This window comes from Bacillus rossius, chromosome 1 (genome assembly GCF_032445375.1).
Source record: "Bacillus rossius redtenbacheri isolate Brsri chromosome 1, Brsri_v3, whole genome shotgun sequence".
Lineage (NCBI taxonomy): Eukaryota > Metazoa > Arthropoda > Insecta > Phasmatodea > Bacillidae > Bacillus > Bacillus rossius.
This window is the reverse complement of record NC_086330.1, coordinates 152,415,282-152,442,992: the sequence shown is the minus strand read 5'-3', so window position 1 is coordinate 152,442,992 and position 27,711 is coordinate 152,415,282.

Here is a 27,711-nt window from a genome sequence, read left to right as displayed (position 1 = left end):
ACCGCCAACGAAAAGACAGCACATTTGGAAGCACCGACAACGAAAAGGCAGCACCGCCAACGAAAATACAGCACATTTGGAAGCACCACCAACGAAAAGACAGCGCATTTGGAAGCACCGACATCGAAAAGGCAGCACCGCCAACGAAAAGGAAGCACATTTGGAAGCACCGACAACGAAAGGGCAGCACCGCCAACGAAAAGGCAGCACCGCCAACGAAAAAGCAGCTCATTTGGAAGCACCGACAACTATAAGGCAGCACCGCCCAACGAAAAAGCAGCACATTTGGAAGCACCGACAACTAAAAGGCAGCACCGCCAACGAAAAGACAGCACATTTGGAAGCACCACCAACGAAAATACAGCACATTTGGAAGCACCGACAACGAAAAGGCAGCACCGCCAACGAAAAGGAAGCACATTTGGAAGCATCAACAACGAAAAGGCAGCACCGCCAACGAAAAGGCAGCACCGCCAACGAAAAAGCAGCTCATTTAGAAGCACCGACAACTATAAGGCAGCACCGCCAACGAAAAAGCAGCACATTTGGAAGCACCGACAACGAAAAGGCAGCACCATCGACGAAAAGGAAGCACATTTGGAAGCACAAGTTACGAGAACTAAGTTTTAGTTAGAAATCAGAATACAAGAAATAAAAACATTAAATTTTTATAATTCAAATTTTTTATTTCTGTACATTATACAAATGCAAGTAAAACAAGCCATTATTGTATGTAGCCAGCTTTCCTCAGTTCTTTGAGTATGAAGGATATTTCTTTGATGCATGAATAGTTTCCTGCACAAAGCGAGCCATGTAGAAGTCTTAGCCGGTCAACCAATATGTTTGGATCTTTCCATGATGTGTAATCAATCTCTTCTACCACAATTTTACTTGCTTGTTTATTATAAATATTATGATCTCTGGTGTATTCCGTTTTAACACCAACCTCAGGGTAACTTTCATTATCGAGATAGTGATCATCACATGCTTTATCAGATTTATTTAATATATCTCGACGTTTCCATCGTTTCGGTCTCAGGACACCGACACATTCTTCGATCTTGCCTGCTTTAGCTGCTTCATCACAGTCTATGTCTTTGTCAACAGCCTCAGAGTCGCTGTAGCAATCACCGTAGAAGGCATCATCTTCACCCAGATTACCGTAAGAATTCGATGCCGATGATGTCGAAGTGTCTTCATCGTCTTCATGCTTCCTTTTTAGGAGTCCATCATTTTTACAGAGTAGGAAAGATCTACTTGAATTCGGCTGGAATGTATTCTCACTTTTCACGTTAAGGATTCTTCCATTGTCTTCATTCTTCCATAAATCATCATCATCCTTCAATTTAAGTTTTTTGTCGAGATCGGAAGAGCCGCGAACATAATCTCTCCCAAGACAAGGAAAATTATTGTCGTAATGCAAATCGCTCTTCCTTAGCCTAGTAGAGCCATCGTTGTCCTCTAGCTTGTACGCAGGCTTGGCGTTACAAGTTCTGTCATGTCTTTTTAAGCTCTCTCCGCGTAAACGACTTGCTACATCTAACATAACTTATCATATTACGTAGTGGATTTTTAACACAGTCATTCTTCTCGTGTTGTCTTCCATTCTTTCTCAAGATAAATTCTTTGCTGCAAAACTTACACCTGTGTCCTTTCAATACAGCAACAGTCACCGAATCAGGATTCATATTAGTTACTGAGACTATTGTCAGATGCAAACTGAGTGAATTAAATTAGATACATTACTTAAATAGAATTTTCTAAATATTTCAACAGCAAGAATTAAGTTGCCTCATACAAAAGAAATTGTTTCATGTGGTTTCGATTATTAGCATGAGATGTTGCCACGTGTTGTGTTGAGTCATAATTTATTTAGTTCTTTTATGTGGTATGCGGGATGCTCACTAACGTTCGCAAAACAAGGATGGCTTCGCTAGACATCAAGGAGAAGGAAGTTTATCTTTCATGTTAATGCTTCTCAGCTGTCTCAAAGCATATTATTTGTCTGAGTAAAGTTATTATTTTTTAAATCCACCTGATAAAAATATTGTATGTTCTGATTTATTGACAGAATTTCACTGATTAAATGTAACTCTGAATAAAAATGACATGACTCAGTAAGTAAAAAATTCTTCATGCAGAGATAGATCTCTCACAAATAATCAGGAGCACTCGGTGAAAACCATCAGATGTCTAGCCAGGAATAATCAGAAACACTTGGAGAAAGCCATCAATATAATATCAAGATTAATCAGAAGCACTCGGAGAAATCCATCAGATGTCTAGTTAGGTATAATCAGAAGCACACGGAGTAAACCGCCATAATATTGTCAAGAATAATCGGAAGCTCACGGAGAATACCACCATAATATTGTCAAGAATAATCAGGAGCACACGGAGAAAACCACCATCATATTAACAATAATAATCAGAAGCACACGGAGAAAACCACTATAATATTGACAAGAATAATCGGAAGCACACGGAGAAAACCAACACAAGTTTTCTTTGATATCATAAAAATACAGAAAAACATATTTAATAAATAACATAAAAAAATTAATAAAAAAATTTAAATGACAAAATAAAATACAAAAATACATAAAATTCTGGCTTGTACTAGAACTATATCTTTGCTCAACAATGAGAAGTTCACAAGCTAGCAGAATCTGTTTATGTATTTTTGTATTTTATTTTGTCATTTAAATTTTTTTATTAATTTTTTTATGTTATTTATTAAATATGTTTTTCTGTATTTTTATGATATCAAAGAAAACTTGTGGTGGTTTTCTCCGTGTGCTTCCGATTATTCTTGTCAATATTATGGTGGTTTTCTCCGTGTGCTTCTGATTATTATTGTTAATATTATGGTGGTTTTCTCCGTGTGCTCCTGATTATTCTTGACAATATTATGGTGGTATTCTCCGTGAGCTTCCGATTATTCTTGACAATATTATGGCGGTTTACTCCGTGTGCTTCTGATTATACCTAACTAGACATCTGATGGATTTCTCCGAGTGCTTCTGATTAATCTTGATATTATATTGATGGCTTTCTCCAAGTGTTTCTGATTATTCCTGGCTAGACATCTGATGGTTTTCACCGAGTGCTCCTGATTATTTGTGAGAGATCTATCTCTGCATGAAGAATTTTTTACTTACTGAGTCATGTCATTTTTATTCAGAGTTACATTTAATCAGTGAAATTCTGTCAATAAATCAGAACATACAATATTTTTATCAGGTGGATTTAAAAAATAATAACTTTACTCAGACAAATAATATGCTTTGAGACAGCTGAGAAGCATTAACATGAAAGATAAACTTCCTTCTCCTTGATGTCTAGCGAAGCCATCCTTGTTTTGCGAACGTTAGTGAGCATCCCGCATACCACATAAAAGAACTAAATAAATTATGACTCAACACAACACGTGGCAACATCTCATGCTAATAATCGAAACCACATGAAACAATTTCTTTTGTATGAGGTAACTTAATTCTTGCTGTTGAAATATTTAGAAAATTCTATTTAAGTAATGTATCTAATTTAATTCACTCAGTTTGCATCTGACAATAGTCTCAGTAACTAATATGAATCCTGATTCGGTGACTGTTGCTGTATTGAAAGGACACAGGTGTAAGTTTTGCAGCAAAGAATTTATCTTGAGAAAGAATGGAAGACAACACGAGAAGAATGACTGTGTTAAAAATCCACTACGTAATATGATAAGTTATGTTAGATGTAGCAAGTCGTTTACGCGGAGAGAGCTTAAAAAGACATGACAGAACTTGTAACGCCAAGCCTGCGTACAAGCTAGAGGACAACGATGGCTCTACTAGGCTAAGGAAGAGCGATTTGCATTACGACAATAATTTTCCTTGTCTTAGGAGAGATTATGTTCGCGGCTCTTCCGATCTCGACAAAAAACTTAAATTGAAGGATGATGATGATTTATGGAAGAATGAAGACAATGGAAAAATCCTTAACGTGAAAAGTGAGAATACATTCCAGCCGAATTCAAGTAGATCTTTCCTACTCTGTAAAAATGATGGACTCCTAAAAAGGAAGCATGAAGACGATGAAGACACTTCGACATCATCGGCATCGAATTCTTACGGTAATCTGGGTGAAGATGATGCCTTCTACGGTGATTGCTACAGCGACTCTGAGGCTGTTGACAAAGACATAGACTGTGATGAAGCAGCTAAAGCAGGCAAGATCGAAGACTGTGTCGGTGTCCTGAGACCGAAACGATGGAAACGTCGAGATATATTAAATAAATCTGATAAAGCATGTGATGATCACTATCTCGATAATGAAAGTTACCCTGAGGTTGGTGTTAAAACGGAATACACCAGAGATCATAATATTTATAATAAACAAGCAAGTAAAATTGTGGTAGAAGAGATTGATTACACATCATGGAAAGGTCCAAACATATTGGTTGACCGGCTAAGACTTCTACATGGCTCGCTTTGTGCAGGAAACTATTCATGCATCAAAGAAATATCCTTCATACTCAAAGAACTGAGGAAAGCTGGCTACATACAATAATGGCTTGTTTTACTTGCATTTGTATAATGTACAGAAATAAAAAAATTTGAATTATAAAAATTTAATGTTTTTATTTCTTGTATTCTGATTTCTAACTAAAACTTAGTTCTCGTAACTTGTGCTTCCAAATGTGCTTCCTTTTCGTCGATGGTGCTGCCTTTTCGTTGTCGGTGCTTCCAAATGTGCTGCTTTTTCGTTGGCGGTGCTGCCTTATAGTTGTCAGTGCTTCTAAATGAGCTGCTTTTTCGTTGGCGGTGCTGCCTTTTCGTTGGCGGTGCTGCCTTGTCGTTGTTGATGCTTCCAAATGTGCTTCCTTTTCGTTGGCGGTGCTGCCTTTTCGTTGTCGGTGCTTCCAAATGTGCTGTATTTTCGTTGGTGGTGCTTCCAAATGTGCTGTCTTTTCGTTGGTGGTGCTGCCTTTTAGTTGTCGGTGCTTCCAAATGTGCTGCTTTTTCGTTGGGCGGTGCTGCCTTATAGTTGTCGGTGCTTCCAAATGAGCTGCTTTTTCGTTGGCGGTGCTTCCAAATGTGCTGCCTTTTCGTTGAAGGTGCTTCCTTTTTGTTGATTGCGTGTAGTACAAAATGTAGTGATTTGAATATTTACAGGTTTAAAACCTCTTGGTGTTACTAAAATATTTTTTAAGGTTACTTGGTCCTTTAGAATGTATAAAAATGACAAGATGGATTAATTGAATATAATTAGCTAACGACGAAGGTCATGTGGTCCTGAAATGACTAGCCTATACGTCTGATAATGACATGACTCGGTTTCATGGACTGAAGACAATTAATCTATATGTGTGGCTTTGTACATGAACGGTTTATATGTTATTCAGATTATTGTAAAATTAGACTTTCATAATAGGCTAATCGGCACTGTATTAATTCGTTGGTCCGGTATATTGACTTGAGTTGATTTTCGTAGAGTGAATGATTAATAAACTCCGCGAAAGGTAATGGAAAAAAGAACCTAACATTTATTTAATAATTAGTTTCAACTGTCTCTGGTCAAGAATCGAACCGTGGACAGGGATCCACCGATTAAATTTGTAAATTAATAATTGATTTTTTCGGAGACTTTTGGAATTTTTCCCGCATTTCTAGCTAAATAATTACATGATTTCAAGATGGCGGTCGAATTTCAAGATGGTGGGCACCTCAGTAATAATAAATGATTACTGCATTGTAGCGGGTAAGAATCAAACTAACATGGCGTCAGAGCACTCACGCCGCCGATACAATGATGATGGTTTCCAACATCGAAGACAAGATGGCGGACATGACGTCATGCTCACAGTCGATATATATGCTTTGAAAAAAGTGGTGGGTGCCAGTCTGTCAGCAGCCACCACAGGGGGAAGGATCAGTCGCCATTTTTAATTTTTTAACCTCGTCAGGTTCGAACCGAGGACTCCGAGCTCCGTGTCGTAAATGTTCGTTTTTTAAAAAAAATTTATTAAAATTTTATTAATTGAATTTTTTTATAAATTTTAAAATTTTTCATTAAAATCGGATAATAAATAAAAAAGTTAAAGTTGGCGGATGTAACGGAAATTTCAACGGTCACGTCATAATTCAAAATGGCGGAAAACAAAATGGCGGAAAGTTCGAGAAAAAAATGACGTCATCCAAGATGGCAGATCCAAGATGGCGGATCCAAAATGACCGCCGTGATCTACTTGTCCCGTTACGTTGTGTCCTGTTACGATGTGTCCCGTTACACTCGTCCAAGATGGCCGCCGTGACGTCACAATCCAAGATGGCGGAAGGACACACACCTCCACATCCTGCATCCTGCCGTCGGAGCCCCTATTATATACTACTAACGTGCTATACCAAACTTGCCGTTTTTCTTCTGTAGTAATGAATAATGTTCATACTACTCCAAACAGAACGATAAGCCTCCTTAGAAATACAGTAAAAAAAAAAAATGATTACATGGCTAAAACGCAGAGATGTAAAGTCTAATAAAAAATTCTTAAAGATTTGTTGGTGGAACTAATAGAGAAACATAATCCCAAGGAGAATATATTTCGGGTTGATCGACTTTTAAAAAAATCGTGACAGCATATCATTGGACTTCTACCATACATTAGTTACCTCATCGCTATTGAATTTGCGTGCGCAGAGATAAAGAGGTGCATTCGAGAATGTAACATCATGGAAGAGTTTTCCGCGCATGCACTTCAGACGCACACACCGGATGATACTAACTCCGTAACAAAGGATAACTGGGTAATCTACAGCAATCTTGTTGAAAAATTAGATGAATATTGGAAGAGGGACTGCATAATTTACTTGGCAATGCAATGTATATAATATCACAATATTGACTATGACGAGTTTCTTTCATCAACAAGTAACAGTGTAACGGACAACTTTGATAAATATAGTGACAGTGCTACATCGTGTTTGGCTCAGCCTTTGTAACAGATGGTTTTCATATTTTTAATTATTGATCAATATTTTATTTTATTTTATTTTAAAGTTTCTCTATCGCCTCGTTTTGTATGACTATGAGATGGAATTGTGCCACTCTTGGTTAATTAAGCTGTGAATCAAACCAACACTGCCCTCACTGTGGTGAGTTTCCAAACTTAAGTCAATTTTTTTATTACAATCACTTCGTGTTGGAATTCTTAATGCATATTCACACTGTGTTCAATGGTGCAACATGCGATCATTCATATTTTCAAGTTTTCACAGATACACAATTAAATACTGCACTTCAGTTACTAGCTGCATATTTTTAGAATGTCTAATACACAGCCGGGCTGTGCCTCCCCTGCAGCCGCTGAGTTCTGCCGATCCGTGCCGAGCGATGTTTGCCTTTGGAAATCTGGGAGACAGCTCGCTACTTTACACATTACACAAGGGAAGGTAAAGATCCCTTCGCAAACAAAAATCTAATCACAGCGCGCGTCCTCACACCTTGCTCTCCTTGTCGCTTTGATCGTCGCGGGGCCTGGGATGCCCCTGTGTGCGAGCTTCCCGCCTTACTCGTCTGCACTGCGGGTAGCCGCGCTTCCTAGCGCGTGACTCGCCTGCTCGCTTCGGCGATCCGAGACACTGCCTGCTGTTTGTTGGGCTGTTGCCTCTGTGCTTTGTGGGTGACTACGAACGGTCCGTCGTCAAGCTGATGAGGAACTCAAGACTGCTGTTTTCTACTGGTTTAATTCCCAGGCGGCGAACTTATATGCAAAGGGTTAAAGAAACTGGTTAGCGTTACATAAAGTGCTTAGAACGGAATGGCGATTATGTGGAAAACTGAAGTAGATATGTAGTAAGCTAAGACTGTCAATAAAAACCTTTTTTTACGTGTTTATTGTTTTTAATGATCAAACGTACCTAACTTTATTAATATCCCTTGAATAAACAATGCTTTTGATTACAAGCAGCTCCTGCCTAGTTATGTTTTGCGTGCCAGGCGTTGCAGTTTTTCGTTTTAAATTTTATTTTATTAGGATTTTTCGAAAACTGCAGTGTTAAGAGCAATAACCAGAGGTTTTGTTGTAATTTTGACATGAATATTTATAATACACCTTCAAAAATCCTTCAAATCATAATGAATGGGAAATAAGGGTGTTACCACCAATTATTCAAATGAAAAAATTAAACCTCAGTGAAATGTTTTGCAGTTTCTCGTAAAACTTTGCAAAATTAAACATTAGCCAGATGCTTTCTGTTCCAACTTAAATACTTTCTCTTTTATTTGCCATAAACAAGTTGTCAGTTTCAAATTGAAAGGCGTATACCAGCCTTTAGGACTACTTTAGACAAAAAGTCGTATACATTTTTGACTTATTTTTTCGTATTAAAAACTAAGCCAAATATTTTTGGTCAAATTCAGACTCAACCTGAATTTAAATACAATTATTTACATTAATTTATATTGTTAAAAATGTATACTGAGGTGGGGCAGCGGAGCGGGCCAGTGGCTTGACTAGCCAGCCAACTGGCGGGTGGGGTGCGGTCCATTATTGCCTCACGCCTAATCGGATTAGCAACGGCGCCTTGCGCCTAGGCGTCTCTGGAGGGTTCGGTACGTACCCAGAGCCCCGTCTGCGTGAAGTGACATGTCTAGTACGCCATTTTTCTGGGAGCGTCGAGCAAGTCGACCCTGATGACGCGACACTTCAAAGTGGTGCGAGACCATTCCAGAAGGGAACAGAGGACTATAAAAATGGTGACGCCAGCCTTGCGAGGCAGTGAATTGAAGACAGTGAGTGATCCCTTGGTGAGCGAAAGTGGGTGACGAGTGACGAGCCTCGTGTGCGGAGACTGGTGCATCGGGACTGTGCAGTGTGCGACGGAAGAGTGAGTAGTGTGAGGCAGTGTGCTGTGACAGAGGTGGGCGGTAAGAGACGAGCAGTAGGGAGAGTAAACTGTGGACTAAATGGAAGAGTGATTAATTTGTGGACAGACATTTTTAAGTGTTTAATTTATTTAACAAGTAAATAATTATTAATAAATAAATCTATTTCATTAATTGAGCTATCCTTTTCGATCCTGTTGTTGCGATGTGCACCCTCCTCCCCTCTCCCGGCTACGTCTCTAAATTGCGGTGACGAAATGTATGCCGCGCCTGTCTGCAGCGCCTGAACTAGCCATGCAGCCTGGTAGTTAAGACAACCAGCGAAGCACTAAAAAAAAAAAAAAAAAAAAAAAAAAGAGAGAGAAATTGTGTGGAACGAACTTGTTAAACGCCACGTAGACGAAACTTCCGGTCAGCTTCGGCCAGCGAAGTTGAGAATGTTCTCGGCCAAGTCAACCGTCGCTGCCGGGGACTACATAAACACCTTGTCTTGACGCCGAGAGCGAGCAGTCTGTGGGCCGCCTCGCCCGCCGCGGGCGACCGTCGCACGACGCCCAGTAGAAGAAGACACTCGATTCCATCGCAGACCATCGCCGATGTCGCCACGCCGGCAACGCCATTCAAGTCACAGATCATAGATATGCTACTGCGAAGATAGACTCTGGAAGGTACGTCAGAATACGTAAGTGGAAGACATACGTAAGTTACGCAAGGATTACGTAATGGTGATAGAATGTTTCTGGTATAGAGGAGAACGAGTGTTGTTTCGCTCCAAGTACTGGAAAAAGATAGCCGGCGTCACACGTAGGCTGTTGGGCAAAGTGTTTGAAGGAATCGGAACAGGATAAGGCTGTGGCGAAGGAGTCAGGGTTATCTATGGATGAGTGACATATTTACGGACAAGGACTTATACACTGATATTGACGTACGCCGTAACAAGAGGAGAGGTGTTGAATAAATGACCGAAACGAGTTGTGTGTATTGTGTTGCTGGGACCTGAGCCACGAGCAGCTTGCCGCCACTGGGGCCGGAGCCCAGTTCGCCGCGGGGGAGGGAGCAGGCGAGCGAGTGGGAGATGCCGCGCCAGTCTACAGCGAGGCGAGTAGGTCTGGGCCGCGCCAGTGGGCCAGCCGCAGCACTCCCCCGACTGCATCGCAGAAGGCATCGGTCACGAGTCCCACAGGATACAGTACGCAGTTCCAAGGGTTCCGCAACTGGACAAGAGGCGGGGTGTTCAGTCATCGGACTCAATTTATCGATTATAATCAACAGTACTTTTGTAATTAATTTCAATGTCTTTCGCATCGGGCATAGTAATGATATTGTTTGCTTATAACCAGTGGCGTAGCCAGGATTTGTGTATGGGGGGGGGGGTGTTAAGAAGCATGGTCCTCCGCCCTATTAAAGCGGTGGGTGGGGGGGGCGTCCTCCCCCGGAAAAATTTGGATTTGAAGGTGTAAAATAGTGCTATTTGAGAAGTTTTCGGTACTTAACTTTAATTATTGTAATGGTAAAAATATTAATTTTTCAATAAAAAATAGTTTGAGTGTTAAAATAAGAAATTAATTAAATATATTTTAATCAATCCAAGTGCCTTGTCCACGTCCACTCAAAATCAACAATCATGCTCGAAGCTCGACAGTACAAAAAAAAAAGGAATACAAATGGTTGCGTTTCGGCAGAACTGGCCTATTCCTGGAAACAATTAGCATTAGCTTAAAGAGTTACCCAGTCACCTTCTGCTTATAATTACCGCGCTGGTTAAATACAATAGGTGTAAGATATTTGAAAATTGGGGACCCGTCACGGCGTCACAACCTTATAGCTTCTACTCGTGACAGGAGTAGGGGAAGGGAAGGAGAATCGATAGGGCTCGCTTACTCTTCCCCTCCAGTGCAGTGGCCGATGATAGCAGTAAGACACCCAGGCTTTTAGCTAACCTGCTTTCAGATAAGAAAAAAATAGTGGCTAAGGGGGGGGGAGGGGTTACAACCCCTAGCCCCCCTCTCCTGGCTACGCCCCTGCTTATAACATATTCGCGTTATGATATTATCGTATAGTATTGTTTTCCTGCTTTTAAATATTGAGTTTAGTCTTGAGTTATGTTATTTTAAATATTAGCCCACAATTTGTGTGTGTCGATATATATATATATATAAATATATATATATATATGTATATATATATGTATATATTTATGCAAGCTATTTATCGTAATTTTAGTCATGAGTTTTGTAATGTTGCTGCTACTGATATTTTTTAGATTCAGATGATAATGTTTCTATTTAGCTTTCAGGCCATATGTGGTATACATCCGGTAATATTTTTGAATATTTTTAATGAGGCGTTTTATGGCGCGTTATAATATTTTATTCAGATGGTTTGTTGGCTAGCACGCTTAATGATGTTTATATTTATTTGGAGCCAGAACGAGCTTAACAGATTACTCATATTTCTGCTTTTAAAACTTTTCACGGCATTAAGTGCGCCACTGTATTCTTTGATGGTTTTATACTCTGGTATTGATATGCATTATTTTTGATGACAGTTTCACGAGTATTGCAAGCAGATATAGTATTTTCTGCTGACTTTGTTAGTTCTGAAGTTCGTCAATTAACTAGTTTAAACAAGTTTATAACGACTCCCACATTTTGTAATCATGTATGGTTCAAGGGATTTCGCATGTTTAATACATACATAGATACATATCTATACATATATAATACATACATAGTACACTCTCTCGCATATTTCTTCACCACCTACCACAATAATATTTTTCCACACGTAACATATGGTGTCAGAAGTAGGATGGCCTTAGGATTCAGGTTGAAAATTAAAATAATTAGAATTTAGCTATTCGAGAATTTAGTTAGTGTTAGGAACAGAAGTTAGTTTCAAGTATTATAGATTTAGTGTCATTTTAGTGTAAGAAAGTAAGTTTTAGTTTTGAGTAGAAGTTTAGGCTAGCTCATAGGTGAAATTAGAGTCTTGTTATTAGAGCAGTAGTGATAGTAATAGTGACAGAGTAATAGTGTAAGTTGTCAAGGAAGATGGCTGCTGACGAAATTAAGAACATAATGACCTTCTTGGCCGAAATGAAGAATAAAGTGTAGGGTAACCAGGAAGGAATGAAGAATAAAATGGAGCGTAGCCTGAAGAATGAAATAAGGTACAGTCAAAAAGAGGTGTAGAATGCCATGAAGAGCAAGAGTATGCAAAACGAGCTGTTTTATCTGAAACATTTTTTTTGATACAACCAACCATTGCTGCAAAGGGTGGAATAAACAGGGATTGAAGGACAAAAAAAATCATAACTACCCTAGTAAGGTAAGAAAACCATCAAATCCGTCCAAATGATTTGTAAACCTTATAATTTTTACCCAAAATTTTTGTCTGAGACAATTTTTTATAAGATTAACTATTGCTGCAAGGAGTTGAATGAAGGTGAGTGATCCCTTGGTGAGCGATAGCAGACGACGAGCGACGGGCTTCGTGTGCGGAGACTGGTGCATCGGGACTGAAGCATCTTGGAGTTGTGTGTGGTGGACGAGTGAGTAAGTAGTGGGAGGCAGTGTGCTGGGACAGAGGTGAGCGGTGAGAGACGAGCTGAAGGGAGAGCCACTGTCGAGTCGAAATCTGATACGAAGAGTAAACTGTGGACTAAACGAAAGACTGTTTAATTTGTGTACTGACATGTTAACTGCGAACTAATTTAAATAATAGTGTAAAAATTAATAAATAAAACTGTATTTAATTATTTAGGCTATCTTTTTCGAACATTTGTTTCCCAAAAGTAAAAATAAATACACTTAATTTTATAAGTATATTTACACTTAAATTTGTTTAGTATTTATACATTTATTGATATGTGTATATAGCCTAGTGCCTATGTTCAAATTTTCAGCAAACATTTTTTTAGGTACACTATTAATGTCTTTAAATTTTACAGTATTAATCATAGATTTACCATAATTATATTTTTAATGTGGTGTTCTTTATGGATATGTAGGTAAGTATATGTAGTCGAGTGCAACAGCACGCCGTGCGACTAACAATACATCCAAGCTATCAACAATAAGTGCGAAAATTAGTATACATAAAGTTACGTAGTGCACTACATTTGTCTCATGAGCAATATTGGATAGTGCGTTTGTAGGCGCGAGGAAAATATGAAATGGATTAGGGTATGAATTCTCGTCGACATCAAGAACATTAATAAGAAAAGACGGAAGGTGATGAGTTTCTAATGCGGCACTGACGGAGTGAATGCACTTGTGAGGGTGGGTAGGGGGGGGGGGGCAGATTTACTACGAAAAAGTCACCGGCACAAAGCAACATCCGACAGGCCAAGCTTGTTTTCATTTTCTTGGTCATTATCTTTATTTATGTTGACTAAGTTTTGTAAGTTATGTTATAATATCAATTTACGTGTGCTTTGTAAAAAATTTAACATGTTAAAGTGGAAGACAAGAGGCACGTCTTAGAGTGCCCGCCTAGTGTTAGTGAAGTGGAATAATAAAAACAACGCGCGCTTCTAGCGCGGTGTCTTCTCTGAACTGCCGCGCAGTCTTCTCGTCGTGCATAACGCAAATACAAGATTTGAGCGGTAACCATAACATTATATGGCTCAGAAATTAAGTTAAAATTGTAGTGCAATTCCTTTACTTCATTCAAGAATCTTCAATGAGTGTTTCATTCTAAAAACACATGTTTTTCCATTCTCACACTTCTAGAAATATAGTTTGAAAACGAAATCTGGAAACAGAATTATTCAATCGCCCTCAAGGTATCCTTGATTAATATTCGTAAACCAGCAAAAGTCTGTTATCCAGAAAAGTTTTCTGATCGCGCGGTTCCTCCCAAAGCTCTGCACACCACGTGGAGTTCGAGCTGCTGTCACTCGTCTCGGACCTGGTGGGAGCTGAAGCTCTGCACAACGCGTGGAGTTCCAGCTGCTGTCGCTCGTCTCGGACCTGGTGGGAGCTAAAGCTCTGCACACCGCGTGGAGTTCGAGCTGCAGTCGCTCGTCTCGGACCTGGTGGGATTTGAAGCTCTGCACACCGCGTAGAGTTCGAGCTGCAGTCGCTCGTCTCGAACCTGCTGGGAGCTGAAGCTCTGCACACGGCATGGAGTTCGAGCTGCTGTCGATCGTCTGGGACCTGGTGGGAGATGAAGCTCTGCACACGGCATGGAGTTCGAGCTGCTTTCGCTCGTCTCGGACCTGGTGGGAGCTGAAGCTCTGCACACCGTGTGGAGTTCAAGCTGCTGTCGCTCGTCTCGGACCTGCTGGGAGCTGAAGATCTGCACACGGAATGGAGTTCGAGCTGCTGTCGCTCGTCTCGGACCTGGTGGGAGCTGAAGCTCTGCACACGGCATGGAGTTCGAGCTGCTGTCGCTCGTCTCGGACCTGCTGTGAGCTAAAACTCTGCACACGTAATGGAGTTCGAGCTACCTGCTGGGAGCTAAAGCTCTGCATACTTTGTGGAGTTCGAGCTGCTGTCGCTCGTCTCGGACCTGGTGGGAGCTGAAGCTCTGCACACGGCATGGAGTTCGAGCTGCTGTCGGTCGTCTCGGACCTGGTGGGAGCTGAAGCTCTGCACACCGCGTGGAGTTCGAGCTGCTGTCACTCGTCTCGGACCTGCTGGGAGCTAAAACACTGCACACAGCATGGAATTCGAGCTGCTGTCGCTCGTCTGTGACCTGCTGGAAGCAAAAGCTCTCCACACGGCATGGAGTTCGAGCTGCTGTCGCTCGTCTCGGACGTGGTGGGAGCCGAAGCTCTGCACACCCCGTGGAGTTCGAGCTGCTGTCGCTTGTCTCGGACCTGGTGGGAGCTGAAGCTCTGCACACGGCATGGAGTTCGAGCTGCTGTCGCTCGTCTTGGACCTGCTGGGAGCCGAAGCTCTGCACACGGCATGGATTTCGAGCTGCTGTCGGTCGTCTCGGACCTGCTAGGAGCCGAAGCTCTGCACACCGCATGGAGTTAGAGCTGCTGTCTCTCGTCTCGGACCTGGTGGGAGCTGAAGCTCTGCACACCGCGTGGAGTTCGAGCTGCTGTCGCTCGTCTCGGACCTGGTGGGAGCTGAAGCTCTGCACATCGCGTGGAATAATAGCTGCTGTCGCTCGTCTCGGACCTGCTGGAAGCAAAAGCTCTGCACACGGCATGGAGTTCGAGCTGCTGTTCTCGTCTCGGACGTGGTGGGAGCCGAAGCTCTGCACACCCCGTGGAGTTTGAGCTGCTGTTGCTTGTCTCGGACCTGGTGGGAGCTGAAGCTCTGCACACGGCATGGAGTTCGAGCTGCTGTCGCTCGTCTCGGACCTGCTGAGAGCTGAATCTCTGCACACGTAATGAAGTTCGAGCTGCTATCGCTCGTCTCGGACCTGCTGGCAGCTGAAGCTCTGCACACTGCGTGGAGTTCGAGCTGCTGTCAATCGTCTCGGACCCGATGGGAGCTGAAACTCTGCACACTGCGTGGAGTTCCAGCTGCTGTCGCTCGTCTCGGACCTGCTGGGAGCTGAAGCTCTGCACACCGCGTGGAGTTCGAGATGCTGTCGCTCGTCTAGGACCTGCAGGCAGCTGAAACTCTGCACACGGCATAGAGTTCGAGCTGCTTTCGCTCGTCTCGAACTTCCTGCTGGGAGCTAAAGCTCTGCACACTGCGTGGAGTTCGAGCTGCTGTCACTCGTCTCGGACCTGCTGGGAGCTGAAGCTCTGCACACCGCGTGGAGTTCGAGCTGCTGTCGCTCGTCTCGCACCTGGTGGGAGCTGAAGCTCTGCACACTGCGTGGAGTTCGAGCTGCTGTCGCTCGTCTGGGACCTGGTGGAAGCTGAAGCTCTGCACACAACATGGAGTTCGAGCTGCTTTCGCTCGTCTCGGACCTGGTGGGAGCTGAAGCTCTGCACACGGCGTGGAGTTCGAGCTGCTGTCGCTCGTCTCGGACCTGCTGGGAGCTAAAGATCTGCACACTGCGTGGAGTTCGAGCTGCTGTCGCTCGTCTCGGACCTGCTGGGAGCCGAAGCTCTGCACACGGCATGGAGTTCGAGCTGCTGTCGCTCGTCTCGGACCTGCTGGGAGCTGAAGCTCTGCACACGCATGGAGTTCAAGCTGCTGTCGCTCGTCTCGGACATGGTGGGAGCTGAAGCTCTGCACACTGCGTGGAGTTCGAGCTGCTGTCGCTCGTCTCGGACCAGCTGGGAGCCGAAGCTCTGCATACTGCATGAAGTTCGAGCTGCTGTCGCTCGTCTCGGACCTGGTGGGAGCTGAATCACTGCACACTGCGTGGAGTTCCAGCTGCAGTCGCTCGTCTCGGACCTGCTGGGAGCCGAAGCTCTGCACACGGCATGGAGTTTGAGCTGCTGTCACTCGTCTCGGACGTGGTGGGAGCCGAAGCTCTGCACACCCCGTGGAGGTCGAGCTGCTGTCGCTCGTCTCGGACCTGGTGGGAGCTGAAGCTCTGCACACGGCATGGAGTTCGAGCTGCTTTCGCTCGTCTCGGACCTGCTGGGAGCTGAAGCTCTGCACACTGCGTGGAGTTCGAGCTGCTGTCGCTCGTCTCGGACCTGCTGGGAGCTGAAGCTCTGCAAACCGCGTGGAGTTCGAGCTGCTGTCGCTCGTCTCGGACCTGCTGGGAGCTGAAGCTCTGCACACCGCGTGGAGTTCGAGCTGCTGTCGCTCGTCTCGGACCTGCTGGGAGCTAAAACACTGCAGACAGCATGGAATTCGAGCTGCTGTCGCTCGTCTCGGACCTGCTAGGAGCTGAAGCTCTGCACACTGCGTGGAGTTCGAGATGCTGTCGCTCGTCTCAGACCTGGTGGGAGCTGAAGCTCTGCACACTGCGTGGAGTTCGAGCTGCTGTCGCTCGTCTCGGACCTGCTGGGAGCCGAAGCTCTGCACACGGCATGGAGTTCGAGCTGCTGTCGCTCGTCTCGGACCTGCTGGGAGCTGAAGCTCAGCACACCGCGTGGAGTTAGAGCTGCTGTCGCTCGTCTCGGACCTGCTGGAAGCCGAAGCTCTGCACACGGCATGGAGTTCGAGCTGCTGTCGCTCGACTCTGACCTGCAGGGAGCCGAAGCTCTGCACACGGCATGGAGTTCAAGCTGCTGTATCTCGTCTCGGACCTGCTGGGAGCCGAAGCTCTGCACACGGCATGGAGTTAGAGCTGCTGTCGCTCGTCTCGGACCTGGTGGGAGTTGAAGCTCTGCACACAGCGTGGAGTTCGATCTGCTGTCCCTCAGCTCGGACCTGCTGGGAGCTGAAGCTCTGCACAGCGCGTGGAGTTCGAGCTGCTGTCGCTCGTCTCGGACCTGCTGGGAGCCGAAGCACTGCACATGGCATGGAGTTCGAGCTCTGTCGCTCGTCTCGGACGTGCTGGGAGCTGAAGCTCTGCACATGTCATGGAGTTCGAGCTGCTGTCGCTTATCTCGGACCTGGTGGGAGCTGAAGCTCTGCACACGGCATGGAGTTCGAACTGCTGTCGCTCGTCTCGGACCTGGTGGGAGCTGAAGCTCTGCACACCGCGTGGAGTACGAGCTGCTGTCGCTTGTCTCGGACCTGGTGGGAGCTGAAGCTCTGCACACGGCATGGATATCGAGCTGCTGTCGCTCGGCTTGGACCTGGTGGGAGCTGAAGCTCTGCACACGGCATGGAGTTCGAGCTGCTGTCGCTCGTCTCGCACCTGGTGGGAGCTGAAGCTCTGCACACTGCGTGGAGTTCAAGCTGCTGTCGCTCGTCTCGGACCAGCTGGGAACCGAAGCTCTGCACACTGCATGGAGTTCGAGCTGCTGTCGTTCGTCTCGGACCTGGTGGGAGCTGAATCTCTGCACACTGCGTGGAGTTCGAGCTGCAGTCGCTCGTCTCGGACCTGCTGGGAGCCGAAGCTCTGCACACGGCATGGAGTTCGAGCTGCTGTCGCTCGTCTCGGACCAGGTGGGAGCCGAATCTCTGCACACGGCATGGAGTTCGAGCTGCTGTCGCTCGTCTCGGACCTGGTGGGAGCTGAAGCTCTTCACACAGCATGGAGTTCGAGCTGCTGTCACTCGTCTCGGACCTGGTGGGAGTTGAAGCTCTGCACACCACGTGGAGTTCGAGCTGCTGTCGCTCGTCTCGGACCTGGTGGGAGCTGAAGCTCTGCACAACGCGTGGAGTTCCAGCTGCTGTCGCTCGTCTCGGAACTGGTGGGAGCTGAAGCTCTGCACAACGCATGGAGTTCCAGCTGCTGTCGCTCGTCTCGGACCTGGTGGGAGCTGAAGCTCTGCACACCGCGTGGAGTTCGAGCTGCTGTCGCTCGTCTCGGACCTGGTGGGATATGAAGCTCTGCACACCGCGTGGAGTTCGAGCTGCTGTCGCTCGTCTCGGACCTGGTGGGATATGAAGCTCTGCACACCGCGTGGAGTTCCAGCTGCTGTCGCTCGTCTCGGACCTGGTGGGAGCTGAAGCTCTGCACACCGCGTGGAGTTCGAGCTGCTTTTGCTCGTCTCGGACCTGGTGGGAGCTGAATCTCTGCACACTGCGTGGAGTTGAGCTGCTGTCGCTCGTCTCGGACCTGCTGGGAGCTGAAGATCTGCACACGGCATGGAGTTCGAGCTGCTGTCGCTCGTCTCGGACCTGCTGGGAGCCGAAGCTCTGCACACGGCATGGAGTTCGAGCTGCTGTCGCTCGTCTCGGACCTGCTGGGAGCCGAAGCTCTGCACACGGCATGGAGTTCGAGCTGCTGTCGGTCGTCTCGGACCTGCTAGGAGCCGAAGCTCTGCACACGGCATGGAGTTAGATCTGCTGTCTCTCGTCTCGGACCTGGTGGGAGTTGAAGCTCTGCACACCGCGTGGAGTTCGAGCTGCTGTCGCTCGTCTCGGACGTGGTGGGAGCCGAAGCTCTGCACACCCCGTGGAGTTCGAGCTGCTGTCGCTTGTCTCGGACCTGGTGGGAGCTGAAGTACTGCACACGGCATGGAGTTAGAGCTGCTGTCGCTCGTCTCGGACCTGCTGAGAGCTGAATCTCTGCACACGTAATGGAGTTCGAGCTGCTGTCGCTCGTCTCGGACCTGCTGGCAGCTAAAGCTCTGCACACTGCGTGGAGTTCGAGCTGCTGTCGCTCGTCTCGGACCCGCTGGGAGCTGAAACTCTGCACACTGCGTGGAGTTCCAGCTGCTGTCGCTCGTCTCGGACCTGCTGGGAGCTGAAGCTCTGCACACCGCGTGGAGTTCGAGCTGCTGTCGCTCGTCTCGGACCTGCAGGCAGCTGAAACTCTGCACACGGCATAGAGTTCGAGCTGCTTTCGCTCGTCTCGGACCTGCTGGGAGCTGTAGCTCTGCACACTGCGTGGAGTTCGAGCTGCTGTCGCTCGTCTCGGACCTGCTAGGAGCTGAAGCTCTGCACACCGCGTGGAGTTCGAGCTGCTGTCGCTTGTCTCGGACCTGCTGGGAGCTGAAGCTCTGCACACCGCGTGGAGTCCGAGCTGCTGTCGCTCGTCTCGGACCTGCTGGGAGCTAAAACACTGCACACAGCATGGAATTCGAGCTGCTGTCGCTCGTCTCGGACCTGCTAGGAGCTGAAGCTCTGCACACTGCGTGGAGTTCGAGATGCTGTCGCTCGTCTCAGACCTGGTGGGAGCTGAAGCTCTGCACACTGCGTGGAGTTCGATCTGCTGTCGCTCGTCTCGGACCTGCTGGGAGCCGAAGCTCTGCACACGGCATGGAGTTCGAGCTGCTGTCGCTCGTCTCGGACCTGCTGGGAGCCGAAGCTCTGCACACGGCATGGAGTTCGAGCTGCTGTCGCTCGTCTCGGACCTGCTGGGAGCTGAAGCTCTGCACACCGCGTGGAGTTAGAGCTGCTGTCGCTCGTCTCGGACCTGCTGGGAGCCGAAGCTCTGCACACGGCATGGATTTCGAGCTGCTGTCGCTCGACTCTGACCTGCTGGGAGCCCAAGCTCTGCACACGGCATGGAGTTCAAGCTGCTGTAGCTCGTCTCGGACCTGCTGGGAGCCGAAGCTCTGCACACGGCATGGAGTTAGAGCTGCTGTCGCTCGTCTCGGACCTGGTGGGAGTTGAAGCTCTGCACACCGCGTGGAGTTCGAGCTGCTGTCGCTCGTCTCGGACCTGCTGTGAGCTGAAGCTCTGCACAGCGCGTGGAGTTCGAGCTGCTGTCGCTCGTCTCGGACCTGCTGGGAGCCGAAGCTCTGCACACGGCATGCAGTTCGAGCTGCTGTCGCTCGTCTCGGAACTGCTGGAGCCGAAGCTCTGCACACGGCATGGAGTTCGAGCTGCTGTCGCTCGTCTCGGACCTGCTGGGAGATGAAGCTCTGCACACGGCATGTAGTTCGAGCTGCTGTATCTCGTCTCGGACCTGGTGGGAGCTGAAGCTCTGCACACCGCGTGGAGTTCGAGCTGCTGTCGCTTGTCTCGGACCTGGTGGGAGCTGAAGCTCTGCACACCGCGTGGAGTTCGAGCTGCTGTCGCTCGTCTCGGACCTGCTGGAAGCCGAAGCTCTGCACACCGCGTAGAGTTCGAGCTGCTGTCGCTCGTCTCGGACCTGCTGGGAGCCGAAGCACTGCACATGGCATGGAGTTCGAGCTCTGTCGCTCGTCTCGGACGTGCTGGGAGCTGAAGCTCTGCACATGTCATGGAGTTCGAGCTGCTCTCGCTTGTCTCGGACCTGGTGGGAGCTGAAGCTCTGCACACGGCATGGAGTTCGAGCTGCTGTCGCTCGTCTCGGACCTGGTGGGAGCTGAAGCTCTGCACACCGCGTGGAGTACGAGCTGCTGTCGCTCGTCTCGGACCTGCTGGGAGCTGAAGCTCTGCACACAGCATGGAGTTCGAGCTGCTGTCGCTCGTCTCGGACCTGATAGGAGATGAAGCTCTGCACACGGCATGGATATCGAGCTGCTGTCGCTCGTCTTGGACCTGGTGTGAGCTGAAGCTCTGCACACCGGGTGGATTTCGAGCTGCTGTCGCTCGTCTCGGACCTGCTGGGAGCTGAAGCTCTGCACACGGCATGGAGTTCGAGCTGCTGTCGCTCGTCTCGGATCTGCTGGGAGCCGAAGCTCTGCACACGGCATGGAGTTCGAGCTGCTGTCGCTCGTCTCGGACCTGCTTGGAGCCGAAGCTCTGCACACCGCGTGGAGTTCGAGCTGCTGTCGCTCGTCTCGGACCTGCTGGGAGCTGAAGCTCTGCACACCGCGTGGAGTTCGAGCTGCTGTCGCTTCTCTCGGACCTGCTGGGAGCCGAAGCTCTGCACACGGCATGGAGTTCGTGCTGCTGTCGCTCGTCTCGGATCTGCTGGGAGCCGAAGCTCTGCACACGGCATGGAGTTCGAGCTGCTGTCGCTCGTCTCGGACCTGCTTGGAGCCGAAGCTCTGCACACGGCATGGAGTTCGAGCCTCTGTCGCTCGTCTCGGACCTGGTGGGAGCTGAAGCTCTGCACACCGCGTGGAGTTCGAGCTGCTGTCGCTCGTCTCGGACCTGCTGGGAGCTGAAGCTCTGCACACCGCGTGGAGTTTGAGCTGCTGTCGCTCGTCTCGGACCTGCTGGGAGCCGAAGCTCTGCACACGGCATGGAGTTCGTGCTGCTGTCGCTCGTCTCGGATCTGCTGGGAGCCGAAGCTCTGCACACGGCATGGAGTTCGAGCTGCTGTCGCTCGTCTCGGACCTGCTTGGAGCCGTATCTCTGCACACGGCATGGAGTTCGAGCTGCTGTCGCTCGTCTCTGACCTGCTTGGAGCCGAAGCTCTGCACACGGCATGGAGTTCGAGCTGCTGTCGCTCGTCTCGGAACCTGGGAAAATGAGAAAGTGGAAATGCCAGAGGAGGTCGAAATGCTGGTATAATTGGAGAAGGAAGAGAAGGTGGGATACGTGCGGGACCAACGTCGCGGCTAGGCTCCAAGGCTGCAGAAAGTGGTGAGGGAGTAATAACAATAACAGGGGACATCGAGATTCTGGTATAAATAGATCTCGGTGGTCCACAGCCAACCATTCAAGTGGTGGTCTACATGGGGAACAACACTAGCCTATTAAATTATGTTCGACCCAACAGCACACTACCTGGAGGTAATGCCAGGCTTCCACCACATGCACTGTGTCACCATGGACGGTCGGTTCCAGCTGCAGTATGCAACTTAAATCACCATTGGGTGAGTGACTGCGACGAGGAGAACCCACACATCCTCTAGACACCCTGCAAGCTGTCAGACTGTGTCGTACATCATATACAGTCAGATACTACATTCCCCACAATGCTAGAAGAACTTAAGGCAGCAGCTGCCATGGAAACTGTAAGCACAGTTCCCGAATATTTCTCCATAACGTGTGAACTAACACACATCACGAAGCCAGAAACTATCGTCGGTTGGGTAGAGCTGTTCGGCGGATTTATTCACAATAACATATATGGTAACCATAGATGTTACTACACATCATGCAGTTTTCTACAGTGTAAACTCAACCACTTCAACCCCATCGTGTAAATGCTACTTAACCGTAAGCTACACCGGACTATGAGCGAAGCAGCCACAGCAATATTTGATGTTGGGTGCTGGGATACAGACTATGTGCCTGATGCAATAGACATACACGATCATCCTGTTTTTTACCCGCTGTGGAATCTATCACCCGAACCGACACCTCGTGAAAGGTAAGCACGTACTTTGTTTGACCCCACCGGAAAAAGATACATTCTTACCCAAGCGGGGTTGCACTGTAAAGAATATAGAGTATGCTTCTTTGCTACAGACAATCCAAACATTATCACAGCCTTCAGAAACTCTGAGTATTGCAGGGACAACACACATTTTCGATTGAGGTGGGAACAAAAATGGCAGTATAATACTGTGTGATGTGTGAGTGTGTTTCAGTGTGAGGATAACGAGAGTGCTATCCATTTGGGCCATCCTCATGCACGCTTCCCATGTACGCATCACAATCTCGATGCATCCATATTACCAGCTGAAGAATACAGTTATGTCGAATCGTGTGACCGATCATCACATCGTTGCTGTGACCCGCAAATAATAAGATGGGCACATTCTCATAACACACGTTGTAGTTACCATTTGTGTCCTTAAACGCAAGCCTACATATTACAATTAAACAAATTCTCAGTGCCATTGTATCTAAATACCCAAGTAACAGGTCGTGTATCAACACGGCGCCTTTTCACTCCACTGCTCATATGAAACCATCCTTGGCCCTGCTACGAGAAAATGAACAGTTCAGAGTGCTGCGATTGTATATTACATTTAATTACCCATGTGGTAAATATTGTTTTAAATAGACTTGCAGGCTCGTGCGTGAACAGTCGTGCAGAAACAGTGATGGTGTGAAGATGGCTAGCTTTAATCCCGGTATCATATATCCAAGTGTAACTCCAGGCGTAGGCAGTGTTGAGTACAACGAGTGGAGTAGAGTGCATTGAGACATGTTATGGAAGAATGTGACTCTACCGTCCACTCGAAACATATACACAACCCAAGACCGGAAGACCTGCCTCTGGAAGAGGTTGCTTGCCTGGCTTCGGAGAATGCTGCTTTAGTATGCTACACAATGATACAACTCTACTCACATAAAGTGAAGAGTTCTACACACACACCTTCGACCTATTCAGCTACACAGCCGCCATTACCTGCCTGCAGCCAGACTTCCCGCCATGTAAGCCCTACATCGCTGCCCCCACCGCCGGTAGATCCGAGACGCCGACGCCAGCGCCGCCCTTCCTCTCGCAGACTGCAGGGCTGTGATGAGGGTGACCTAGTTCCAGCGGTGAGCCATGATTGTTGCCAACCATCGGATGAAAGAATGTTAGACATTGCCAGAACTGCACTGCTTAACTTGCTTACAGACCTTATTCAGAAAATATAAAATAAGCATGTAATTTTTTTTCACGTTAAATTATTGTGTACTCTTATAGTTTATTATGGTGAATGATTTTACATCAAGTTATTTGTTCTTAATAACTTGATTTTATTACATAATACTTTTGTGTTTTAATACCTTTGAAGTTTAATATGTAAAAATTGTTTGCACTTGAAAATGTTTTTATAGTTTAATATGTAATATTATTTTCAGTAATTAATTGTTGTTATTACTACGTATATTCGTTTTCAAACTGGAATGTGTAATTTTACTTTAATGTCGATTTCATGATACCTTTATAGTTTAATATATTTTTCACACTGTAATATATATACTTTTGGGTTTATTATGTTAAATTATAGTTTAATACATTTACATTGCATTATATACTTTTATAGTTTAATATGTAAAAGGGTTTTTCACATTAAAATGGTTTATAGTTTAATACATAATATTGTTTTCACGTGAAATTATTTATTCTTTTTACTGTGTATATTTGTTTTCACATTGCATTATAAACATTTCAAGTTTAATACGTAAAATTGTTTTCATGTTAAAATGTTTTTTATATAGTTTAATACGTAAAGTTGTTCTTAGTAACTGTTCTTATTACTATGTAGGTATATTCGTTTTCAAACTGGAATGTGTAATTTAAGTGTAATAGAGTTTTCACGAAACCTTTATAGTTTAATATTGTTTTCATGTTAAATTATTTATTCTTTTTGACGTGACAACGTCTAATAAATCGATGAACGCTGGCTGCTCGCATGAAAAATTGTCCCACCACGGATGTCCCACTAAGGATGTCCCACTACGGATGTGTCCTGTTTACGCATGCGTGGCATCTCTCTGGTAAGTTGCAGACGGTAGAGAGAACTCGGCCGGCACATGGTGGCGTAATGCTCAGGTTTCACCCCGCCATGCTGCAGGGATAGGCGGGTCGCGCCGGTTGGATCACGCCTGCTCATGTCGCCACACACGGCTTGGGGCAGACGACAACATGGATAGAGCGTCTGCTTTCTAGCGGGGTTCGAGGTTATTGTTTTGCATCACGCCACGGGAGTATATTCGCAAGGAAATGGGTGTTCTAACACGTACGTATTATTTTAATTACTAGTGTAAATCAGTATATTTAAACAGTTGTAGCCGCCAAACCCACAACTGAAAAGGAGAAAACAGGGAGGGGTTTTTACTATAAAACCCAAGGCAGTGGGGAACTGGTGCTGTAACAAATGATTTAAATCCTTTACAAAAAATATTTTATTTATTCATAGTAAAATGCCTTTAGAGCGAAAACATATGACATGCATATATGAGTTGATTACAAGCAATTTAGCAAATTATAATAATTATACGCTCCTCGTGCGTTCCCGCGGGATGCAATACAATAAATAGAATCATTCATACAATTTAAAGCAATGTGAAGGTAAAGCGGGGATGGTGGCGAAGTGTTAGAAGTAGCAAACAAGTAATATGGGCCGCTAGGCTGGAAGCAACAGCAAGAAAGAATTTACAATGCGGCTTGACAAGAAGTGTCCAATGCCATCGTGGCGTGTCCATATACAACCGCAGAACATTTATGCAAGGCTACAGGCAGTACTCGGCGTTAGCAAAAGAAACTAAATTCAAAAATGACCTGAAGGGTCCAACACTGATAGAGAATACGAATCATTACAATACTTGGCAGAAATACAAAACTGAAGGCGCGGCCACAACGCGCAGGCAAGAATAATACATCAAACTTGATTACAGATGCAAAGTTTCACAGCCGAGTACATACCAGAACACAGCGCCACCCCCACAGTGACAGCCTTCGAGTCAGACGACCGAGAGACTGCGACGAATAACCTAGGAGCTGAGTATATATAGGACCGGTACAACACTCGTCAGAGCGCGCTGGTGAGGCGGCAGGGAAAGGAGGAAGAGGGGGGGTAGGAAGGGGAGGTTGGAGAGGAAGGATAAAGAAGGAGGGGGAGGGGAAAGGAGGGGAAGGAATGCTGTGCATTGCCCACACTGCTTCACAGTGTTGTATGAGTATTGTTTTAGCTATGTAACTAAATATTTATTGCTGGTATGATACTTTTCACGCTTTAGTTTTACATTGGTAATTATTTGTCATGAGTTATTATTTGATCAACTAAATCACACACCGTATTATAGTTATGAGCCCACGAGCATGTAAATATTTCGAGTCCAACAGATTATATGCTAGTTAAAAGAAATTCAAACAAATATCTTGCGTGGAATATTATTAATTTATAACATCTGAAGCAATTGTTTCTAATATGGCATCGTGGCTGTGCGGTTAGCATCGCTGATTACCAATTCAAAGGTTGACTGATCAAATCCTGGCCGCTACAATATTTTCATTTTTTTACTTGTAAAAATAAATACGGCACGCATGACACTACAAAAGTAAAAAATATATTTCAATTAATGAATGCAAATGAAAGTAAATTTATCAATTAAATTGTAGATTTCATTTCACTACTTCTTTGTATCCATACAAAATAGTGATAATTCAATAAAAATGATTAAATTGTATTCATAAAAGTATGCAGAGGTAGATTTTATATTACAAAAGACAGAAAAATTTTAAAAAAATTTATTCCTCAAAGAATATAATATTTTTAATGCCTAAATGGTTTGGTTGCAAAAACCTATTATGGCTCAGTCTCAGGCCGAATATGATATTTCATTTTCTTCTGGATCAATCCGTTTCAACAATGTTTTGTAATGACGTCACGTTGAACTATCGTCCGTAAACCGACTTTACAGACAACCAATTTTTTTATGTATATTGTTTTCAAACTGACTTACTATATACTTTTATAGTTTATTACATTAATTGGTTTCACGTTCCATTATGAATTAACACATACATGTAACATGGTATGTAACTCTTTGTGTTGTTTCCCACAGGTTTGGGCAACCATTGACTATTTAATAAAAACAAATATCTCAAATCTTTTCTTTCTACTGCTATCGCACAGGGTTGTCTAAGGTGGCGGATACTGAGTTTGGGTGCCACCACGTGATTTTTGGGCACGTGGACCTGGCGAGACTCCATTCTCGGGCCGTGACGTCACCCAAGTGCGACGAGACACACAACCATCATAATGCTTCGTTGGCCCCTAACACCCGCTCTCAGCGGCGGGCATGCTGGTACACTAGTGTAATGCCCTAATTTTTACCTAAGTGGGCTCTAAGCGTCCCACTCGCCAGGTGACTACACCTGGGAAAACATGACCGAAATAACATACACTTGAGATTCACACCTGATATTTATTAAAGGGCCCGCCTCGTCAGGGGTGTATGTGTGTTAGTGAGGCGGGATGATAAGCGCGACGCTCGAAGGTATTTCTAGCGCGGTATCGCCTCTAAGCTCAAGGCTCTGAACTGGCGCGCAGTCTTCTCGTCGTCAATTGATAACTGTGAAATTTGTGCGGTGACCGTATTTTTATACTACGGGGAAATGAAGATAAAGGTGTAATGCAAGCCCCTTAAGTGCTTTCAAGAATCTGTACCACTTGTTTTACACCTAAAAATTACTCTGAAAACATGCGTTTCAGCCATTTTAACTCTTCTAGAAATACAGTTTCAAAACATGATACAAAATTAAAAGTACTTTTCGGGCCTCAGCGAACTCTTAAATGCTTTTCATAAATATACCCCACTCAGATATCTTGAGTAGTTTTGAAATCGCGTTGTTTTTCCTGAAGCTCTGCACACCGTCAGTGTGACCAGGTAGGCGGGCCCTTTAACATTCTTCGTCTCTACATTGTTCATACGAAGCGGATAAAAAGCCAACGGCAAACAATCTGTTGAGGAGGTGGGCCAGGACACCACGTGGCCTGACCAAACAAATGCAATGAAGTTAAATTTAAAATGCTCGAGAAACTTAAATTCTTATTGAAACTGTCTACCACCTGGAGTAGGACTCGAAGACAGAAAGAAAGCGATTTATATTAATATATGCAAAACGGATGTTAACAGATCA